This window comes from Apium graveolens, chromosome 6, assembly GCF_009905375.1.
Source record: "Apium graveolens cultivar Ventura chromosome 6, ASM990537v1, whole genome shotgun sequence".
Lineage (NCBI taxonomy): Eukaryota > Viridiplantae > Streptophyta > Magnoliopsida > Apiales > Apiaceae > Apium > Apium graveolens.
In genome coordinates, this window is record NC_133652.1 from 252,301,231 (window position 1) to 252,316,201 (window position 14,971).

Genomic DNA, 14,971 nt, shown 5'->3' on the forward strand with positions numbered 1-14,971 from the left:
ACTTTTTTATTAATTTACAATAAATTTCGTAATTTGTAGGTAATTTGAAGTTACATTCCTGATTAATTAATAATTCAGAATATAGTTTTACTACTACTTTTGTAGTAATATTTCCACTTTAAAATATTTAAAAATTAAAAAGTATCGAATATAACACCAGGTGCTAGTGTTACATGCTGTGCAACACCAACATTTCATTGTAACAGTAGATTTATAGCTATTGTAACACTACAAGCGAGGTGTTACAATAGGCCACAAATCTCTTAGCTAATGTAACGCTCCTTGTAACACTTGCTTTACAGTAGCCCACTTATGGATGCAAAGTTTACGAAAGATATTCTCTCTCGGAAAGTGAAGCTAGATGATTTAACGACAGTCGCTCTTACGGAGGAATGCAGTGTTGTGCTACAACAGAAGTTGCCTCCTAAGCTTAAAGATCCAGGAAGCTTCACTATTCCGTGTACTATTGGAAAATTGTCTTTTGACAGATGCTTGTGTGACTTGGGAGCTAGCGTCAATCTAATGCCACTATCAATCTTCAAGCGGTTGGACTTACCTGATCCAAAACCGACTTATATGACCTTATAGTTAGCCGATCGTCCTATTACATATCCGCGAGGTATTGTGGATGATGTCTTGGTCAAGATTGATAAACTCATATTCCCTGCTGATTTCGTAATTCTTGATTTCGAGGAGAATAAGAAGATTCCCATAATCTTGGGAAGACCCTTTTTGGCAACTGGCCGAACCTTGATAGATGTGCAGAAGGGTGAGCTTATGATGCGAGTGTTGGATCAGGAAGTAACTTTTAATGTGTTCAATGCTTAAAGGTGGAATTGGTCGATTCTGTAGTTACTTCAGAACTTGATCAATTGCTAAGGTCCGATGCCTTAGAGAAAGCCTTATTGGGAAATTCAGATAGTGAAGATGACGAAGGTGAGGAACAATTGCAGTATTTGAATGCTTCTCCCTGGAAGAGGAAGGTAGATATGCCTTTTGAATCTCTTGGAATGGAGGAATTGAACAAAGCTCCCAAACGCCTCAAGCCATCTATTGAGGAAGCTCCCACTCTTGAGCTTAAGCCTTTACCTGAGCATTTAAGGTATGCATTTTTAGGTGATGCATCTACTTTGCCTGTTATTATTGCATCTGACCTTTCAGGTAGTGATGAGGAAAAGCTTCTGAGGATTCTGAGAGATTTCAAATCGGCAATTGGCTGGACTATAGCAGATATAAAGGGAATCAGCCCTTCTTATTGCATGCATAAAATTCTGCTAGAGGAAGGTAGCAAGCCTACGGTCGAGCAGCAAAGAAGACTTAATCCAATCATGAAGGAAGTAGTGAAGAAGGAATTTCTTATATTGCTAGATGCAGGGATCATCTACCCTATTTCTGACACTTCATGGGTAAGCCCTGTTCAATGTGTGCCAAAGAAAGGTGGTATTACTGTGGTAGCAAATGAGAAGAATGAGCTTATTCCTACTAGAACAGTCACGGGGTGGAGAGTTTGTATGGACTACAGGAAGCTGAACAAGGCTACAAGGAAGGATCACTTCCCTCTTCCTTTCATTGATCAGATGCTTGATAGATTGGCTGGGCATGATTACTATTGTCTTCTGGATGGCTATTCGGGTTACAATCAGATTTGTATCGCTCCAGAAGATCAGGAGAAAACTACCTTCACTTGTCCATTTGGTACTTTCGCTTTCAGACGAGTTTCTTTTGGTCTATGTGGTGCACCGGCCACATTCCAGAGATGTATGATGGCTCTTTTTTCTGATATGATTGGCCAGAATATGGAGGTGTTCATGGATGACTTCTCTGTATTTGGAGATTCTTTTGATGAATGCTTGCAAAATCTTTGATACATTCTCAAAAGGTGTGCTGAGACCAATCTGGTTCTCAATTGGGAGAAATGTCACTTTATGGTGCGTCAGGGCATTTTTCTCGGGCACAAGGTTTCCAGTAAGGGTCTAGAGGTGGACAAGGCCAAGGTGGGGGTCATTGAGAATCTTCCTCCACCTATTTCTGTTAAGGGAATTCACAGTCTTCTTGGTCATACGGGTTTCTATAGGCGTTTCATCAAAGACTTTTCTAAGATTTCAAAGCCATTGTGCAGTTTGCTAGAGAAAGATGTTCCTTTCAAGTTTGATGACGAGTGCCTTGTAGCTTTTGAGACTTTGAAGAAGAGTTTAATCACGGCACCGGTCATAACTGCACCTGATTCGAATGAACCTTTTGAGATGATGTGCGATGCAAGTGACTATGCAGTTGGAGCAGTTCTTGAACAGAGGAAGAACAATATATTTCATGTGGTCTACTATGATAGTAAGACCCTAAATGGTGCTCAACTGAATTATACTATTACGGAGAAAGAACTTTTGGCTATTGTCTATGGTTTTGAGAAATTTCGATCTTATCTACTTGGGACTAAGGTGATAGTTTTAACTGATCACGCTGCAATTCGATATCTCGTTTTAAAGAAGGACTCAAAGCCTAGATTGATTAGATGGGTTATTTTGCTTCAAGAATTTGAACTAGAGATCAAGGACAGAAAGGGGACTGAAAATCAAGTCGTTGATCATCTCTCGCGCTTAGAAAATCCTAATGCTACTTCATTGGATAAGACATTGATAAATGTTAGTCCCTTAACAATATAACAAGAATTAAAGAAGGGGGGTTGAATGGAATTCTTGAAACTTTTTCTTGAATAAAAATTGTTCTAACTCAAATATATATATCAGTGTGAATTGATTAGTAGAATGCGGAATAATCACTTGAAATGAATCAAAACACAAGTAATTAAAAACAAGAGTCTTTAAAAACTTTCTGGTGGATTTGAATGATTCTACCAGAGATATATATTATATATCGAGAGAACTCTGTGTGCAAAAAGCTCACAGCTGCTTACAAATGAACAGCTAAGAATACTGAGAAATACTGAGAATTCAGCTTACAAATATTTCTCTCTTGGTTGTTTGGTTTCTTAGTTTGTTAGTTGTTCTATTTGTTGCTTCTTGGTTTATATATTACCAAGATTACAAAGCAATAAGACAAGATAATAAAACATAAACTATCAAGTCTAATACTATGCTACTTCATTACTCTATTCCAGCATCTTTGATTATCTTCATAATAGCATGGAAATGGCAATGCTTCTTTCTTCTCGAAAACCCAGTTGAATAGGCTACCACTTTCTATTTGCATACACTTGACGCATGTGACTGTGTTGTCACTGTCAACAGATATTTGAATTCTTTATCCGTCGGGTTCATGATCATCCGTCGAGTTAATGATCATTCGTCGGGTTGTTGATCATCCGTCGAATTCATTATTGTTTATCCGTCGGGTAGCAATTAGGCACTAGACTTCATTTCATTTATGCAGAATTACAAGACATCATTTATGTACAATTAATCAACCTATTCTGCATATCTAGTTAAAATCAACATGACTTAAGTACTCCTACAGATTCTAAACAATGTGTATGCAGAAATGTGCTACAGACTTATTATTACATAAGCTACTCACTCGATGGATAATAAATCATCATCCGTCGGGATATATTGAGTCATCCGTCGGGACTATAATCCTTATCCGTCGAGTGCTACATTTTTACTAAGTAAAATCTACCAAGGTGTTTTGGTAATGAAATCATCAAGTTCACAACATATACACAACAATCTCCCCCAATTTATGTCTACTGGAATTGTAGCCATAAATTAAGAGATACTTGATGATAACAAAACACCCCAAAAATACAACTTTGAAAGTAGATAGATAAAACTGTAAAGTGCTTCAATTAACAAAATGTACAAAGTTTAGCTCACAGTCATTTACAAGGTGCTCCTCTAGCCTGAGCAGATTTATCTAGTTCCTTGAAGGTCTGGATCTCTTTCCAAGCTTTGTGTTGTTTTCTTCTATCTGATTCTGGAGCTGTCTGTGGAATTTCAGTTCATCAGATTCTGAGAGATTTAACTTTTCTTGCATCTCCAAGAGAGTCTCATTGCTAGAGATGCTCAATTGGTCTTCTAATCTGAAAAATCTTCTCACTCATTTGTCATCCATGAAGTCCATCAACCAGTAGGGCCTTAGATGCACTCTTCTCCCTGTGTAAGGGATAATTAGAGTCTTTGGGAGTGCATCTTTAGCTCTAAAACTCCTCAGTTCTTCAATCTTCTTTAGAACCAATCTTCTTGCAGTTACATTGAACCCAAAGTTCTTCTTGAAAGATGAATAAACCTTGATCAGTACAGCTTGGCTTTCTTGAAGGATCCTGTGAAGTGGCCATTGAATCTCCTTTCCTCCCTTGTACTTGAAAACTAGCCTTTCAGGTAGGTTTCTGTATGCATCAATCCCTCTTACTTCTTCTAGTTCATCTAGATAGAGATTTAGATCAGAGAATTCTTTGATGTCACACAAGTACATGTAATCTCCCTTATTGACTTTAGATTGAGCTTTGACTAAAGATTTAGATTTGAGAGGTAACAACTTCACTCTCTTGACTGCTCTTGACTTTGTTCTCTTTGGCTTGTTAAGGATTGGAAAATTGAAGTCAGGAATTGGTAGGCTCTCCCAGTCTATTGGTTCATCCTTAGGCACAATAGGTTCACCATGAATGTTCCTGTAAGGATCCACCACCTTGATGTCTTCAAATACCACAGTGGGTTTTGATGCTTGAGTTGTAGTTAAAGTGGATTCCTTAGAAAACTGGTCCTTCAATTCCTTATCAACAAACTCCAGTTTCCTTTTGGTTCTTTTGGCCAATTCCTTGTACCTTGGAGATTTCTTCTATTCTGATTGAATTGCTTCTGTGGATCTTGAGATTCAGTGATTCCAGTTGGCTGAGAAGGAATCTGTTATGTTGGTTTCACAGCTTGTAGCTTGGCCAAGATAGCAGCTTGCTCTTTCTTTTGCTTAGCCTTTTTGGCATTTAGAATAGCTTGCTTCTTTTCCTGCTTCAATCTTACCTTTTCTTCTATCTTTGCTTGAGCAAATTGAGGATGTCCAGCCACCACAGAGATTTCTTTCCCATTCCTGAAAACTTTAACAATTCTTCTTTTTAAAGCTAAATCAGATGGATCTTTGTAGAAGGCAATTGATCTTGATAGAAGTTTCTTCTCATTAGTCTTAGGTGTCTCATACACAGTATCCAAAGGGTTCTTCAATGATGATTTTGGATAGTTCACTCTTGGCTTCAGAATAATTTCATCCTTTGGAGATTTGATGCAGGATGGCTGTCCTCTTTCCAGATAGTTCATGCTCATTTCATTCACAGAGATCTGTTTGACTTCAGAGTGATGAATGGCTGACTTAACTTGCTCATTTACTAGCCCAAACTTCCTTTGTATATCCCCATCAATCTTCTCCTAGTTGATTGACTTCAACTGCTTCATTTTAGCTGCTCTAATGTTGGTTGCTGCTGCATTTATCAGATCTATACTGTCTGTAACTGGTGGCTTTGAGATAGTAATTGAAGGCACAATTACTTTACTGATTTGAATTTGAAGCCTCTCCCCCTCACTTGGTCCTTTCTCCCCCTTTTTGTTATCATCAAGTTGAGTAGAGGAAGAGGTTTGAGCAGCCACCAGTTTTTGAAGTAAATCTGTCTGTTGGGCTTGATGAAGATGAATGGCTGTTAAAGATGCTTCCATGGCTGACATTCTTGTATCCAAGGCATCTATCTTGGTTGCAAGATCAGAATTTTTTTGATGTCAAGCATTATAGCTTCTGGAAGCTTAAAATCCATCTTGTCTGAAATGGCCTTCTTCATCTCCTCAATATCACCCTTGATGGTGTTTACATCCCTAGCATGTTGGAAGCCTTGAATTGATTGAAGTTGCAGAGAGGCTAGATATGCCTGAAGGAGCTTCTTGGTGCTGACATTTGTAGTGGTTTGAAGAGCAGTATTTGTCTAATTGATTAATTGGATCAGGGTTGTCTTGAAGTACTGCTCATCACAGTGCTTTGAAAATGCCCATGATGGCATACCTGATCTTAACTGGAACCTACTTCTCCCCCTATGTCCATTGCTTCATCTTCACTATCCCCACTTCCATCACCAAAGAAATTAGCTGAACCACCAGTCTCATAATCCACATCACCAGCTGTAGAGGGCAAAGCTGTGATGGCATCCTTAGCTCTTAGCATAGACTGTGTGGTATGCACTAGATTGAGCATCCTTTCTGCATTGTCATTGCCCTGTTCAGCTAGAAGTTGATAAGCTGGAACAGGGTGAGTAAATGCCTCAGCATCAAGGGAGGTGGAATCTATAACAACTTGAGGTTGCTGAGATAGTCCCTCCCTGTTCGTATCCTGGACATTCATTGACTCACTAGCAATGACATCCATCCTTATAGCTCCAGTACCAGCATTTCTCTCGTTTTCTCTCTTTTGTTGCATCAGGGTCTCACCCTGGCTCCCCACCCTCACACCCTCACCTTCACCATCTAAGGTGGGACTCCTCTCACTCTCTTATGCCATTCCTGAAGAAATGGACTGCATAGTTTCACTCATTTCCTCTCCTTTTTCCTGGGAGCAACCCAGACTCTCACTCAAAACACTCTTCTCTCTCAATCCTAATAATGACTGTACAACCACTAATTCTTTTGCACTTGAAATAAATGAAATTTGAGGTGGTGCAGAGACACTCGACGGATAAGGAATATCCATCGGGTTAGTGATTTTTCTAACCGACGGATAACTGCTGTTAAGCTTATCCGTCGGGATATAGAGTAGAAATGAATGAACTTGGAATAGAAACTATTGTGGACTCTGTGCTGATTGATGATATTTTGGGCACAGATGATTCAACAGTCCCTGAAAGAATTGGCAAGTGAGCCAACAAATCATCTAAAAGATGATGCTCACTTGCACTAGATTTTGGCTTCCCCAACAAAGTTAAAGAAGGGGAATTAGGAATTGATGTGTTTATCATATCCACATCCAGATAATTTGTGGGTGAGTTTGGTGTTTGAGGTGCTTCTTTTACTAGAGATTTTGGCTGTGACTCCACATTTATTGGAGCCACATCAAACTGAATTTGTGAAGGTGCAGTGACTGTCTTTAGAACCAGTTTGCACTGTGTGTGTACCCTATGCATCCCCAAGGGTTTTAGATGTCTTCTTTCTGGCATAAGTTTGGGGTGAGCTTATGTCCCTAACCCTCTTGACCTGTGCTCTTGGTTGAGAGCTTTGTTCAATAGCTACATTCTTTTGGGAGGATGCAGCTAGAAATGAGCTTTTATCCTTTTTAAGCACTGTAGTTTGTTGGGAAACTGCAGTGTGGCTAGGTTGGGAACCACTCAACTCTCCATCCTTATCCTTAGGGTTTCTTTTATGTTCACCCCTTCCCTCACCTGCCTTACTTCACCATCTAAGGTGGGACTCCTCTCACTCTCTTTTACCTGAGGGGGTTTTCTTTGATTTGGATTTAGAAATTTTTGCTGGTTTGGTAGCTTGGGTAGGCAACTGTTGGGTCATTGACACACTTGCCATAGCTACACTGGAACTCAAAGAAACTTGTGAGGTTGGAATAGCAGGGATAGATGAACTTACCTCACTTACCTGAGGTGCTTCCATTGCAGGGAAATAGAACAGTGGCACCTCCTTGTGATGATTGGCCCTGTTCAAATCTGCAATGATCTTTCTCTCTTGAACCCAACAATCTAATTTGTTGTTAGGGTTCTCAAGCATAATTCCCTCAGAGAGGTGGTTAGCTAACATCATAAAGAATCTAGTATAATACACATTCTTACCTCTCTTATTTAACTCTCCTAGTTTGAATCCTAACTCAAATAAAACTAGGTCACTAAAATTATAGAACCTATCTATAACTAGCATGTAGAGCATGTTAAGCATGGAGATATTGACTGAATCAAAAATACTGATTTTACCTGAAAAGACCTTTGTCACTACATCACACATAAAACTCCATTCTTTCCTAAGGCCCAATCTCCTAATGTCACTTAACTTAGAAGTAGAAAGAGCATAGTTCATGGAATTAAGCATATTGTTTATGTCAGTGTCAGTGTGTGGTGAGGTCACAGTGTTATCAGGAATCTTGAAACATGCTTTTATAACATCACTATTGATACAGAATTCCTTACCTTTAATGGTGAGTGTGACTGTCTTATCTGTTGAGTTGTATATAGCAGTGATCCACATCTCTTCAATAACTTCACAAAAGATTGTGGGTGATTCCAGCATGGCATAGCTAAGCTTGCAATTCTTCACAAAGTCCATCATCTTGTGATAGTCACCAGATTCCTGAATCCCCTTGTTTACTAGTGTAGTGAAATTGTTCTTCTCATAAATAAACCCATTTTGAGACATAATCTTGACAACGGGCGCCATTGTTAGAGAATAAGAGCTTGAAGAGAGAGAGTAAGTGCTTTAAAAGAGAAAGAGATTGGAGCAGTTGATTTGAGAATGATAAAAGGAAAGCAATGGAAATGAAATAAGCTTTTATACTATCTCAAAAATAAATGTTAAAAATAATAAAGTAAAACAAAGTAACCAATGAAAATTGCCTAAAATAGTCGTTTAAAAATAAACTGTAAAAATTCCACCCATTATCCGTCGTGTTATGCTTACAAACTGTAAGTATACTCGATGGATAATGTTCAGGGAATTAACGGCTAAGATTAAGACAATTCGACGGATGAGAATAAACTGTTATCCGTCGAGTCATAAAATATTCCAAAAAAATAATTGATTTTTATTAGCAAATTATATACCGACGGATGATGAAACTCGATGGATAAAGATCATCCGTCGAGATGTAAATTTTGACTTAGCCAAAATTTCATCCAAGACTGAAAAATCAATTAAATTTCTGGATGCATTGCAACTTGCAAATTATCTCATAAAGATTTAAGAATAATTGAGCATACCTAATTCATTTACCAACCTTGAAAAGGTAGATTCATCCAGTGGTTTGGTAAAAATATCTGCAAGCTGCTTCTCACTTGGAACAAAATGTAGTTTCACTGTACCATTCATTACATGTTCCCTTATGAAGTGGTACTTGATGTCTATGTGCTTTGTCCTTGAATGTTGTACTGGATTTTTAGTGATTGCAATTGCACTTGTCTTATCACAGAAAATAGGAATCCTTTCAACTTGCAGACCATAATCTAGCAATTGATTTTTCATCCATAAAATCTATGCACAGTAACTTCCAGCAGCAATGTATTCAGCTTCAGCTGTAGAAGTAGAAACTTAATTTTGCTTTTTACTGAACCAGGACACAAGCTTGTTTCCTAGAAATTGACAGGTTCCTGTTGTACTTTTTCAATCAATTCTACAACCTGCATAATCTGCATCTGAATAACCAGTTAGATCAAAACCAGAATCTCTAGGGCACCAGATGCCAAGTTTTGGTGTTCCCTTGAGATATCTGAAAATTCTCTTAATAGCTATTAAGTGAGATTCTCTAGGATCAGCCTGAAATCTCGCATATAAATATGTAGCAAACATTATATATGGCCTACTAGCTGTTAAGTACAGAAGTGAGCCAACCATGCCCCTATAACTTGAAATATCCACAAAATTTTTAGTAGTGTTTAATTCAAGCTTAGTTGTAGTAGCCATGGGAGTTTTTGCAGATGTGCAATCCATTAGATCAACTTCTTTAAAAGATCAAAAATGTATTTAGTTTGACTAATTAATATTCCATCACTAACTTGCTTAACTTGCAAACTAAGATAGTAAGTTAGTTCTCCCATCATACTCATTTCATACTTACTTTGCATCAATTTGGCAAACTTTTTGTAAAGTTTCTCATCTGTAGAACCAAAAATAATGTCATCTACATAAATTTGAACAAGTATACTAGAGCCATTTACATTTCTAAAGAATAAAGTTTTATCTACAGTACCTCTTGTGAAATGATTTTCCAAAAGGAACTTTGATAAGGTGTCATACCAGGCTCTAGGTGCTTGCTTCAATCCATAAAGTGCTTTCAAAAGATAATAGACATGTTCTGGAAAATTTGGATCTTCAAAACCAGGAGGTTGACTGACATAGACTTCCTCCTCCAAATCTCCATTCAGAAAGGTACTTTTGACATCCATTTGATATACCTTGAAATTGGCATGGGCTGCATAGGCTAAGAAGATTCTGATGGCTTCAAGTCTTGTAACAGGAGTAAATGTTTCATCAAAATCTATTCCTTCTTGTTGAAAATAGCCCTTAGCAACCAATCTGACTTTGTTCCTGACTACTATGCCATTCTCATCCATCTTGTTTCTGAATACCCATTTAGTGTCTATTGGAATCTTTTGTTTAGGCTTGGGCACCAGCTTCCATACATTATTCCTTTCAAATTGGTTTAGCTCCTCCTGCATAGCTAAAATCCAATCAGGATCCAACAAAGCTTCTTCTACCTTCTTTGGTTCTTCCTTGGAAAGAAAGCTGTTGTATAGACATTCTTCTTGAGTTGCTCTCCTGGTTTGAACTCTAGAAGAAACATCACCAAATATGCTCAAATGGGTGATCTTTTGTCCATTTCCTTTGTTGAGGTAGATTAGCTCTAGATGAAGAAGCCTCATTGTTATCTTGATGTGTGATTGAGTTTTGATTGTTATAAACTCCCCCTGAGTTTGTGGATCTTTGATTTGAGAAAGGGGAACTTTCTACAGGTGATCTATTCTGATTTCCAGCTTCTCTTGATAACCCGACGGATGATGAATTTAGAGTACCGACGGATAAAGCTGGTTGTCTCCCGAAGGATAAAGCAGATTGCCCCCCGACGGATGAAGCATTATGCAACTTGAAAGATGTTGAGTTTTGTGCTTCATTGGTAGTGGATTTTTCTGCATTATCCTTTGATACTGTTTCTTGATCACTTTTATCATCACTGTCATCACTAACCATCTCCATATTGTCGAATTTGAGGCTCTCATGGTAGTCTCCATCTTGCAGTCCTTCAATCTTTTTATCATCAAACACAACATGTATTGATTCCACAATAATGTTGGTTCTTAGATTATAGATTCTATATGCTTTACCAACAGCATATCCAACAAAAATTCCTTCATCTGCTTTAGCATCAAACTTCCCATTTTGATCAGTTTGATTTCTCAGAATATAGCATTTACAGCCAAAGACATGAAGAAAATTTTGAGTTGGCTTCTTGTTCTTGAACAATTGATAGGAAGTCATGCATCTTGCTTGATTGATCAGAGAAATATTATGAGTGTAGCATGCAGTATTTACAGCTTCAGCCCAGAAATATGTTGGCAATTTAGATTCTTCAAGCATTGTCCTGGCAGCTTCAATTAATGATCTGTTCTTCCTTTCCACTACTCCATTATGTTGTGGAGTTCTTGCTGCTGAAAACTCATGCAGAATCCCATTTTCCTCACAAAATGCTCTCATGACAGAATTCTTGAACTCAGTTCCATTGTCACTCCTGATTCTTCTAATCTTGAAATCAGGATGATTATTGACTTGCCTTATGTGATTGATGATGATTTTAATAGCCTCATCTTTTGACTTTAGGAAATATGTCCAAGAGAACTTTGAGAAATCTTCTACAATTACTAGGCAAAATCTTTTCCTTGAGATGGATGACACATTGACTAGTCCAAACAAATCCATGTGTAGCAGTTGCAAAGGTTCTTCAATTGTTGAATCAAGTTTCTTCCTGAATGATGCTTTAATCTGCTTCCCTTTTTGGCAAGCATCACATAATCCATCCTTAGAAAACTCCACTAGAGGAATGCCTCTAACCAGTTCTTTCTTTACTAGCTCATTTATGGTCTTGAAGTTTAAATGGGATAGCTTCTTGTGCCATAACCAACTTTCATCCTGACTTGTTTTGCTGAGAAGACAAGTAACAGATTCTGCATTAGATGAGTTGAAGTCAGCTAGGTACACATTTCCTTTTCTCACACCAGTGAGAACCACTTTGTTATTTCTTTTGTTAGTCACAATACAGGCTTCTGAGTTGAAGGTTACTGAATTGCCTTTATCACAAAGCTGGCTGATACTCAACAAGTTGTGTTTGAGACCATCCACTAAGGCAACCTCCTCAATGATGACATTATCCTTTGAAATCAAGCCATATCCCACAGTATAACCCTTGTTGTCATCTCCAAAAGTAATACTCGGGCCAGCTCTCTCCTTGAACTCTGTGAGAAGGGTAGAATCACCAGTCATGTGTCTTGAACAACCACTATCCAAGTATTAAAGATTCTTTATGTTTCCCTGCACACATCAAAATCAAATCAAGTTGATTTTGGTACCCAAGTTTCCTTGGGTCCTGCCTTGTTAGCTTTCTTTTTCTGTTTCTTAGGTTTTATCTCATTTGACTTGGGGATATCAGATTCATCCTTAGTCTTTTGAGTTGGACCTTTGAAACCATTCATTGCAACAGAATTATCATGCATATTATAATTGACAGGGAATGTCATGCTACTAGTGAACATGTTATTCCAGTAAGGCATGCTAAATGGCATTTGTGGCATACTAAATTAAGCATAATAAGTATTAGGTGCAAATGGCATATTAGCAAACCGTGCATTCAAATTCTGTGTAGACATAGCATTCACAGGCATGGGAGGCATGGCATTCATGTTGGGAGAGTGAGGTGGCACAAACATGGAAGTAGGCATGACAGATTTGCAATTAACAGACAAATGATTTACACTACCACACTTGACACAAATTTTTCTTGGAGCATATTTATCAGGTTTGTAGTTATTGTGTTTGTTAATTCCTACTTTACCATTTCTATTATTTTTCTTTTTAGCCTCTGTTTTAACCTCAATCTTTTCAAGTCTATCACTTAATTGTTTGACAGTCAAGTGACCAACATTAGCCTTTTTCCCTTTCTTAACTTGACTCGATTCTCCTGGAACAAAGTTCTTGGAAACAGATCCATACTTTTCATTCAACTTAACAAGCTTTACTGATAGGCTTGCTTACAGTCGACGGATGAGGATTTATATCACTTGACGGATAACTCTTTTTATTATCCGACGGATAACCCTCATCATCCGTCGAGTCTACATCTGTTAGCACTCCATCCACCAAATTTGGTTCCACTTTATCCTTGTTCTTTTTCCAGGCTGCATCACAGAAGGACTCGATTCCTTGAATTTTGGTGATTTGAGAATGGACATCTCTAGATGTTTTTCATGCTTTAATCACCTCCTGTTCACACTCGAGCTGCTTCTTCAAAATTTCTTCTTTCTTCAAGGACTCAGTTAATTCCTCCTTGGCAATCTTACACTCAATTCTTATTTTTTCAAAGTCAATTAACTGAGATTCTAGCACATTATTTCTCTCACTCAAAAACAAATTGTTTTCTTTAATTTTAGCATTTTCTTTAGTAAGAGACTTAAGTGTAACACGCAAATGATATAACTCTGTGGACATGTCATTTACAGCATCATTACACTCAGCTTTAGATAAATGTGCAAGGTTTGTAGTAATTACCTGATTACTTGAAGAACTTGTCTCTGTTTCATCAGACTTGGCCATTAGGGCTAGATTGACATAGCTGACATCTTCATCTTCATCCAGACCATCTGCAGCCCAGTCATTTTCTTGTGTGATGAAAGCCCTTTCCTTTTGTTTGAGCACCTCAAAGTATTTTTTCTTATAATCCACAGGCTCAAACTTTTTCTTGCTGGAATCTGACTTTCTACACTCACTGGCAAAGTGCCCTGCCAAGCCACATTTGAAACATTTAAATTTTGTTTTATTCACCATGTTTCTATTTGGCTTGGCTGCTCCAAAGTTCTTTTTAAACTTGAGCTTGGCAAATCTTCTGTAAAGAAATGCTAAATGTTCATCAATGTCTTCCATGTCATCTTGGCTCAAAGAATCTTCATTTTCTATTGCAAGCCCCTTGCCCTTGTTTTCACAGACCCTTGAAGTTGATTCAATAGCTTCCATCTTCATCTCCTTCTCCTCTTCTAACTCAGCAACTAGTGCAATGGACCCTCCTTTCTTCTTTCCTCTCTCCATCCTCTCATCTTGCTCTATTTCAAGCTCATATGTTTTCAGGATTCCATACAGTCTCTCCAAAGTAAACTCCTTATAATCTTGTGAGTTTCTCAATGAGACTGTCATTGGTTTCCATTCCTTTGGAAGAGATCTAAGGAATTTCAGATTGGAGTCTTTTGTCTAATAGACCCTTTCATGCAACTTTAGAGCATTTAGTAGTTTTTGAAACCTACTAAAGATGTCAGTGAGAGACTCACTTTCTTCATTATGAAAATGATCATATTGCTGAATCAGTAGCTGCATCTTGTTTTCTCTGACTTGTTCAGTAGCTGTATAGTGCCCGAAACATCCTTGGCAGTTTTATAATTGATGATGTTTTCAAACATATCACCATCAACTCCATTGAACAAGATGTTCATGGCCTTTTTATCCTTCCTAACTTGTTCAATATCAGGATCAGACCATTCATGCCTTGGCTTGGGGACAGATGGCTCATTTCCAGTTGCAACTCTCATTGGTACATGAGGACCTCTTTCTATGTAGTCTACATAGGCCTCATCTTGAGAAAGTAAATGAAGATGCATCTTTACCTTCCAATGATGGTAATTATCTTTATCCAGAAAAGGAATCTTGACTCCAACATCCTTCTTGTTCATCTTGCTGTGTTGTTGTGATCTTTAAACTCTTTGTTCTTCAAGAGCTTGCTCTGATACCAATTGTTATTTCTTTAACAATATAACAAGAATTACAGAAGGGAGGTTGAATGGAATTCTTGAAACTTTTTCTTGAATAAAAATTGTTCTAACTTAAATATATATATCAGTGTGAATTGATTAGTAGAATGCGGAATAATCACTTGAAATGAATCAAAACACAAGTAATTAAAAACAAGAGTATTTAAAAACTTTCTGGTGGATTTGAATAATTCCACCAGAGATATATATTATATATCGAGAGAACTCTGTGTGCAAAAAGCTCACAGCTGCTTACAAATGAACAACTAAGAATACACA